Source organism: Amblyomma maculatum, chromosome 5 (assembly GCF_055883805.1).
Source record: "Amblyomma maculatum isolate TAMU_Amacu chromosome 5, ASM5588380v1, whole genome shotgun sequence".
Taxonomy (NCBI): Eukaryota; Metazoa; Arthropoda; class Arachnida; order Ixodida; family Ixodidae; genus Amblyomma; species Amblyomma maculatum.
The window spans coordinates 72,263,300-72,271,634 of record NC_139348.1 but is presented as its reverse complement, the minus strand read 5'-3'; positions in this window follow the sequence as shown (position 1 = coordinate 72,271,634).

Sequence of the window (8,335 nt, the reverse complement as noted above, 5' to 3'; positions counted from 1 at the left end):
TTTCCGGGCTCAGAAGAAAGCCCGCGAAATACAAATAATACCACGTGACTAGCGCATTTGAGCGCCACGATTGTGGTGCTCTCAGTCGTGGTTTGAGCGAACAAAATCGGCTGCGGTCGTGACCCGATAGTCCCGTTTCAGAGGCAGGCTGAAATGTTGGCGATGGTTGGAGCGAGCTCGAGCTTGCCTGTCGCCACCGCGATCTTGGCAAGGACCTGCGCACCCCAGCAGCCAATACGTCACAACAGGCAGATGACGATAAAGTATCAGCAAATGAAGGTGCGAGCGCGAATTTAGTCGAGGGACATGATGTCATCTCGCTCCTTTACAAAAGCCTGTACGCGCAGATTCAGTGGCTGATACCTTATCGCTCATCCGTTTGTCGTGACGTTCGCTGATGGGAGAGAAGGTGATGCAAAGGCCTTGATAGATAGATAGATAGATAGATAGATAGATAGATAGATAGATAGATAGATAGATAGATAGATAGATAGATAGATAGATAGATAGATAGATAGATAGATAGATAGATAGATAGATAGATAGATAGATAGATAGATAGATAGATAGATAGATAGATAGATAGATAGATAGATAGATAGATAGATAGATAGATAGATAGATAGATAGATAGATAGATAGATAGATAGATAGATAGATAGATAGATAGATAGATAGATAGATAGATAGATAGATAGATAGATAGATAGATAGATAGATAGATAGATAGATAGATAGATAGATAGATAGATAGATAGATAGATAGATAGATAGATAGATAGATAGATAGATAGATAGATAGATAGATAGATAGATAGATAGATAGATAGATAGATAGATAGATAGATAGATAGATAGATAGATAGATAGATAGATAGATAGATAGATAGATAGATAGATAGATAGATAGATAGATAGATAGATAGATAGATAGATAGATAGATAGATAGATAGATAGATAGATAGATTCCAGCAGCCTTTTCAGCCAGTTGGACGAGCAGGAGCTGGAGCTCATGGTGCGAGAACACCGGTGAACATTGACGGGTTCAATGAAATGCTGGTTGTGTTCAAGGGGCGTGCGATGTACCGTCACGACCGGTCTTGATGTCACCAGGCGATTCATGCACAGACGAAGCTGACCCCGCCAGGCGTCCCTGGGGCGTCTTTCATTTGCCGCTTCCTCGAACGGTGCACCACACAGCAAACAGAAGTAGACCCAGATGTCTAGGAGGCGTTAGTACAGTAGGCATCAGTGGCGTTTGAAATTGATTTACAGGATAGAAAAGGCGCAGTATCGGTCACAATTCTCACCGGATTGATTTATAGGAAGGGAAAGGCGCGGTAACTGTCTCACTTGTTTTCTATGGACACCTCAACCGCGCCGTAAGGGAAGGGAGGAAGGTGGGAGTCAAAGTGGAAAGAGAGAAAGAGGAGTCGTAGTGGAGGGTTACGGAGGAATTTCGACTACCTGGGGAATGAATGAATGAATGAAAACTTTATTTCCACCGAAAAGGAGCATCTCCCGCCCCCGGCACGCAGGTCGGGAAGCGGGTCAGGTGGGCCCCGCAGGCTGAGGTCAGTTGAGGTTACAAGCACTCTTCACGGCCTCAGCCGCCAGGCGGGTCGCGTGCCGCTGAACGGTGGGATCTCCGCATCTTTAACGTGCACTGACATCGCAGAGCACATGGACGCCTCTTCGTTTCGCCTCCATCGAAACGCAGCCGCCGAGGTCGGGTTCGAGCCGGGTACTCCGGCACAGTAGTCGGGCATCTTACCACTGCACCACCCCGGCGGGGCACCCCCCCCCCCCCTAGGATTAATTTGATTTATAGGAAAGGAAAGGCGCAGTAACTGTCTCAATTGTTTTCTGTGGACACCTCAACCGCGCCGTAAGGAAGGTGGGAGTGAAAGTGGAAAGAGAGAAAGAGGAGCCGTAGTGGAGGGCTACGGAGTAATTTCGACCACCTGAGGATCTTTAGCGTGCGCTGACATCGTACAGCACACGGACGCCTCTTCGTTTCGCCTCCATCGAAACGCAGCCGCCGAGGTCGGGTTCGAACCCGGGTACTCCGGCGGGGCACATGTACCCCGCCGTAAAGGAAGAGAGGAAGGTGGGAGTGAAAGAATAAAGAGAGGCGCCGTATTGGAGGGCTACGATCCACCGGGCTATAATGGCTTTCGCCTCATTTTGGTAAAACTTTATTTTTGGTTTGGTAAAGCGTTTCTCCTCGTTGCACTTTAGTGGTCCAAAGTGCTCTCTAGAATTTTTTTTTTTATTAATGCATAAGCACTGTATGGCTATGCAGGCGGGTTTCGCATGGGCATGATTTTCTCGGAGCTGTAAAAGAAGGGCTAGTTGCTATATCAAAAAATTAGCTGGGGCTTTGCTTTAGTTAAGCCTGGAAATTACGAAAGCAATGTACGCTTGGCTACGCAAACTATTTCGCTTGTGGTGGTGCGCATTACGAATCTCCTGTATACCCACGAAATGAAAGGAATATTTTTTTAGACGTCTCCAAACTTTATTATTCATTCACAGATTCTTCTTTCTGTAGCCCAATGAACCGCAGCAAGGCCTCTAAGCTCGTGCAACTTGTATGACGTCAATCGCCGCCGTTCGCAGGTGATCTTTTATGACTTTAAGAGCGGCAGGAAGGCCTCTCATCACCACGTTAAAAAGGAAGGGGGAGAGCACCGAGCCTTGCGGAGTTCCTTTACTTCCCAGGTGGACAGTGGGGGATTCTAGGTCCTGAAACTTTAGTTTCAACATCCTGTTTGTCAGGAAATCCATTACGTAATTATATGTCCTCTCGCCGACTCCTAATTCCTGTAGTCCCGCGAAAATTGCCTGGTGTTTTACGTTGTCAAATGCTTTTGTTAGATCTAGTGCTAGAATTACCTTCGCGTCTCTGGATTTCGAGTCAATTATGTCATGTTGTAATCGGAGCATTACATCCTGTGTGCACAGGCCCGGTCGGAACCCGACCATCTCATGCGGCCACAGGTCGTTTTTCTCCATGAAATTAGTTAGCCTTGTTTGGATTACGCGTTCCATAAGCTTTCCAATGCATGAGGTTAGAGAAATAGGTCTGAGGTTTTCCAATTTCGAGGGCTTGCCAGGTTTTGGAATTAGCACAACGTTTGCAGTTTTCCACTGCTGGGGAAGACGACCGCTACTCCATACTTCTTGCATGTAGTTGGTGAGTGCCGTTATGGAAGCGTCGTCTAGGTTTCGTAGCATTTTATTTGTTATTCCATCGGAGCCGGGAGCTGATCGCGTCTTTAAGCTAAGGATTTCGGCTCTAACTTCCGCTTCTGAGATGGGCGCGTCGAGGGCCTCGTTCGGTGGGCCCGCGTATTGCCTAAGAGGGAGGGATGTTGTATCGCCGACATATGTGTCTACGAGTTTAGTTATTAGTTCCGCGTCAGTCCCCTTGAACGCGTGTCTTGCCTTTGCTATTGTTGTGTTTGACTGTGTTTTCGAACTGTCGGGATTAAGAAGATATCGAGCAGGCTCCACGTCTTTGAAAGGCTCATGTTGCCCTCCATTTCATCGCACCTGTTACACCAGTTTTGCTCGCAGAGTTTAATTGCATAATCCTCAATTTCCTTATTGTGCCTGGATATTTTTCGCCTTAGGTTTCGGTTCCATCTCTGACACCGGAGGCGTCTTTCCATACCTTTTTTTGCTTCCCACATGTGTAGGAGTTTCCTGTCGACTGTTTTCGGTGCATCGTCCCCCTCTAGAGTAATGGTAGCGGATTTAACGTGGTGCATGAGGGTTTCTGCCAAATCGTCGATATTTTCAATATTTTGGTCCATGTTGGCAGATTCCCTAATTTGTCTGAATTTCTCCCATTCGATTGCGCTGATTATCTTTTCTTGTCTTACTTACTCCCCGTTTAAGCGTTATTTCGAGGACGTAATGATCGCTTCCAAAGTTGAGCTCTGTATTCTTCCACCTAAGCTCCTCTATGTTTTTGGTAAATGTTAAGTCTGGGGTTGTGTCTTTGCTCACACTGTTTCCCACCCTCGTCGGGCAGCCAGAGTCTGTCTGCAGGGTGAGGTTTAATTCGTGAAAATCTTCCCATAACTGCCTGCCCTTCGGATCTTGCCTATTATATCCCCACCCTTGATGGCAGGCGTTGAAGTCTCCTACAATTAGCAGGGGGTTAGCTCCGGCTGCCTTCATTGCTTTGCGAAATAATGTCTTGAACCTAACTTTGCGCTGCTGAGGAGAGGATAGGATAGGATAGGATAGGAAATACGTTAGTTTCTCTACGAGGGTCTTGTGCTAGTAGCGGAAGAGTTCCATCTTCTGTCTTCTCACGCCCCTATTCCAGGGCTCCGCTGAGCTTCGCTGCTCGCTGGGCGTGCTGGATTAAACCTAGTTGGCAATCCAAATCGCCGCTGGAGAGCCGGCTCTCCCACTGTTCCGCACTCGGGTCTTTACGAAAGCTGTCGTTATTTTTACATTGCCACGTGATGTGGTATAGCGAAGGTTTGCTACCACACCATGGGCAGGTGTCTCGATATTGTGACGGGTAAATTTTGCTCAGGGTATGCAGGTTAGGGAATGTTCCTGTCTGCAGTCTTCGCCAGTACACGGCCTCTTGTTGTTTTAGATCCCGATGAGGCGGCGGATAGCGGATCCGTACCCCCTTATAGTAGTTAAGAATGTCGGAGTACGTAGGGCCGACTCGCTCGGGTAGATCGTCCGATTGGGAGGAAGCTCGGCTCGTGTACCCTCGAGCTACCTGATCGGCGCGTTCGTTCCCCACTATGCCGGTGTGTCCTGGCACCCAGTAGATGTTGTGCTTGACTTTTGATGGGGTCGTGCTATGGAGGAGCCTGAGGGCGGCGCGACCTATGCGGCCGTTCATGTAGTTACGGCACGCTTCTCTAGAATCTGTAAGAATGATAAGGGACGTGTTGCTTCGATACCCAGCTACCACCGCAAGAGCAACGGCCAGCTCCTCCCCTTCGGTTACCGTGCATTCCCTGACTGAGGCGCTAGCTAGTTCCTTAAGGTTGGCGCTATTATGTGAGCTTCCTGTATACGAAGCCGCGTCCGTGTATACCGTGGTGGATCTTGTAGCTAAATTTAGTTGTACATACTTCGCCCGGGCTGCAGCCCGGGCGAAGTATGCTGAGGAGAGCTATATATGTTTAGGACGAAAATACTGGGTTCCTTCTTCCTGCCCGTGATGATTTCAACGAAAACCCCCTCAATGTCGCGAGAACTAATTTCATCTTCGATCACCGCTACGTTCCTTTTGACGAATGTAGTGACCCGGGATTTTTCTCCCCGGCCACTAGCAAACGCTTGATATCCTGATAACTTAATTACACCTTTGCCAGTTTCCTGTAGGGCTACGGCTAGAGGTTTTTCAACTATTTGCTCGAGATGTTGTTGCACTAACGCTCGCTTGCGCGGGAATCCTCGGCAGTTCCACTGCCATGCCGTCGAATTAATCTTTGGTTGCGTTTTGCCCATGTTGGAATTGGTCAAGTATCCCTTCTCTCACTGTTTGCCTTTCTGCCATAGCAGCAAGAGCCGCGTTTGTTTGTTTAGATTGCTCCTGAATTCGGTTTAGGGCGCCTATGATATTGATCATGCCTGTCTCGAGCCGCTCGAGTCTCGCCCCGTATTTGGCGTCTACTCTACGCTCTATTGCCGCCAGCGGATCCGTTTCTCCGGCTCTTCGTTTCTGCGGGGGAGGTGGCCTACACATGTTCAGTGATCATTGCGTCCTCCTCCGTGTCTGAAGCCGCGGGTGGTGTTAGCACCTTTGGCGTCGCAGGTGGAGGTGTCGGTTTGGCTACTTGTTTGGCGGGGAGAGCCTGTGGAGGCGGGGGAGCCCCGGAATTTGGCTGTGATTTGGATTGGTATTGGTCATAAAAGACCTGAAGTTCAGCATTTACGCGGACGACGTTAATCTCTGGATGAACAACGGCAGCGATGGCAGCATAGAGGAACGCCTACAGGCGGCGGCGGACACCATTGTGTCCTACGCTGCCGAAAGGGGTCTTTCGTGCTCTCCGCAAAAATCCGAACTTTTCATATATAACCCAAAATCAATGAGGTGCAAGGGCGACTTTAACGTAGAAATAAAGGTCGACGGCAAAACCGTAGCAAGAGTCCAGCAAATCCGAATCCTCGGACTTTTTATTCGAGGACGGGTATAATGACGGAACGATAAAAAAACTCATTACCTACGCGACGCAAGTAACAGGAATATTTAGGAGGATTGCATTCAAAGGCAGAGGCCTCAAAGAGAGAAGCCTCTTGAGACTGATGCAGGCGTACATAATAAGTCGAATATGCTATGCCACACCGTTCCTCAACATCAGGACCAATGAAAAAGATAAGATAGACGCACTCATCAGGCGTTGCGTCAAGAGGGCGCTGGGTCTACCCATCTCCTCTTCTACGGAACGCCTGATAGAAATGGGAGTGCATAATAGCTGGACGGAACTTGCTAAAGAGGTGAGAATCGCCCAACATGAAAGATTAAGTAGGTCGAGCACGGGTCGAACCATCTTAGAATGGCCGGGTCGAAAAATAGATAGGGGCACAGCCGATAAGGTTTCCCTACCACCAAAATGTCGCGAGAACATCATTGTCCGTCCTCTCCCCCGCAACATGCACCCAGAATACCACAAGGAGAGACGAGAGAAGAGAGCAGAAGCACTGGTTAAAAGTGCAAAAGAATTCAGAGTAAAAGAGTGCAAAAAGAATTCAGAGAATTCAGAGTCGCCTACGTAGACGCTGCAAGCGGCCTATCAGGGGCGGCAGTCGCCGCGGTAGTCGATGGTAGCGGCGCACCAGTCGTCTCCGCCACCATCCTAAGTAGAAACATAAGACACGGCTGAAGAGGTCGCAATAGCGCTCGCTTGCGTCGGAACGAAGGCTAGATTGATCTTTAGCGACAGTAAAACTGCTCTCTGGAATATCGGAAAAGGCAGGGTCTCACAAGAAGCCGCCCGAATTCTAAAAGCTGCAACTAAAATTGATCGCAAAATCACCCTAATTTGGGTCCCAGCACACACGTCCGTCCCCGGCAACGAGGCGGCCCATGATTTAGCCCGAGATCTCTACTTCCGAGCAAACGCGGAGCCGCCCGACTGCCAGGCGATGGACGAACGTTTGCAAACCTATACAGAAATAATCGAAAATTATGGATTAGGAAGACGTCTGATGCCGCCACCGGATCCTAGCTTAAATAATGAAGAGGCCATAGCCTGGCGGCGATTACAAGCCGGAAATTTCCCGAACCCTGTCTGGTTGTTTCACACCCAGATAGAGGAGAGAAAAAATGTAAAGCCTGCGAAGCGAGGGGGACCCTCGACCATATAATTTGGGAATGCCCTAAGTCTCCGGGCGCTAGGGACAACATTAAAAGTAGAGAAGCCTGGGTAACCCTGCTGCGAAGCGACGTCCCCGCTGACCAGCAGAAAGCCGTCCGCCTGGCGGCTGAGGCCGCGAATAACCAATGTATATTCGCCAATCCTTAGTCGCGGAGGTTCCAGTCCCCGTTCCTCAGGCCTGCGTGCCAGGAGCGGGGAGTAGCGGGCCTCCTAAATCGGTGGAAATTAAAGTTTTAATCAATCAATCAATCGCAGGTGGTCGATTGGCCGTGGAGTGTAGCTACGGCACACTGAATAGACGACTTGGTCCCCCGTCTCCCACTCTGGTATGACGTAACTAGTCACGTGACCGACTACCACCGCCGCTCGACCATGGAGCGCGTAGGTACGGCGGGCTGAAGAGCAGACTTGCTACCCTGTCTCCCGCTGTGGTATGACACCAGCTTTCACATGACCGACCGCCGACCATGAAGGGTAAGCTTCGTACGGCGAAAAGTCGAAACTTCACACAGTATTGCTTTTGCAATAAAAAAGAATGCTACCATAGGATAGCGCGTCAACCAAAGATTGATATTGACAAAACCGTTTATTTGGCTTAAGGGGCCTCACGGAGTGGTGCAGTGGTAAGACGCCCGACTACTGTGCCGGAGTTCCCGGGTTCGAACCCGACCGCGGCGGCTCAGTTTCGATGTAGGCGAAACGAAGTGGCGTCCGTGTGCTGTGCGATGTCCGCGCACGTTAAAGATCCCCGGGTAGTCGAAATTGCTCCGCAGCCCTCCATTATGGCTCCTCTTTCTCTTTCCACTTTCATTCCCCACCTTCCTCCCTTCCCTTACGGTGCGGTTCTGGTGTCCACAGAGCAAGTGTGACAGATACTGCGCATTTCCCTTCCTGTGAACGAATTATTATTATTATTATTAATGGGTTAAGGGGGAACTTTCGATCTCTGAAGGGTATACTGAGG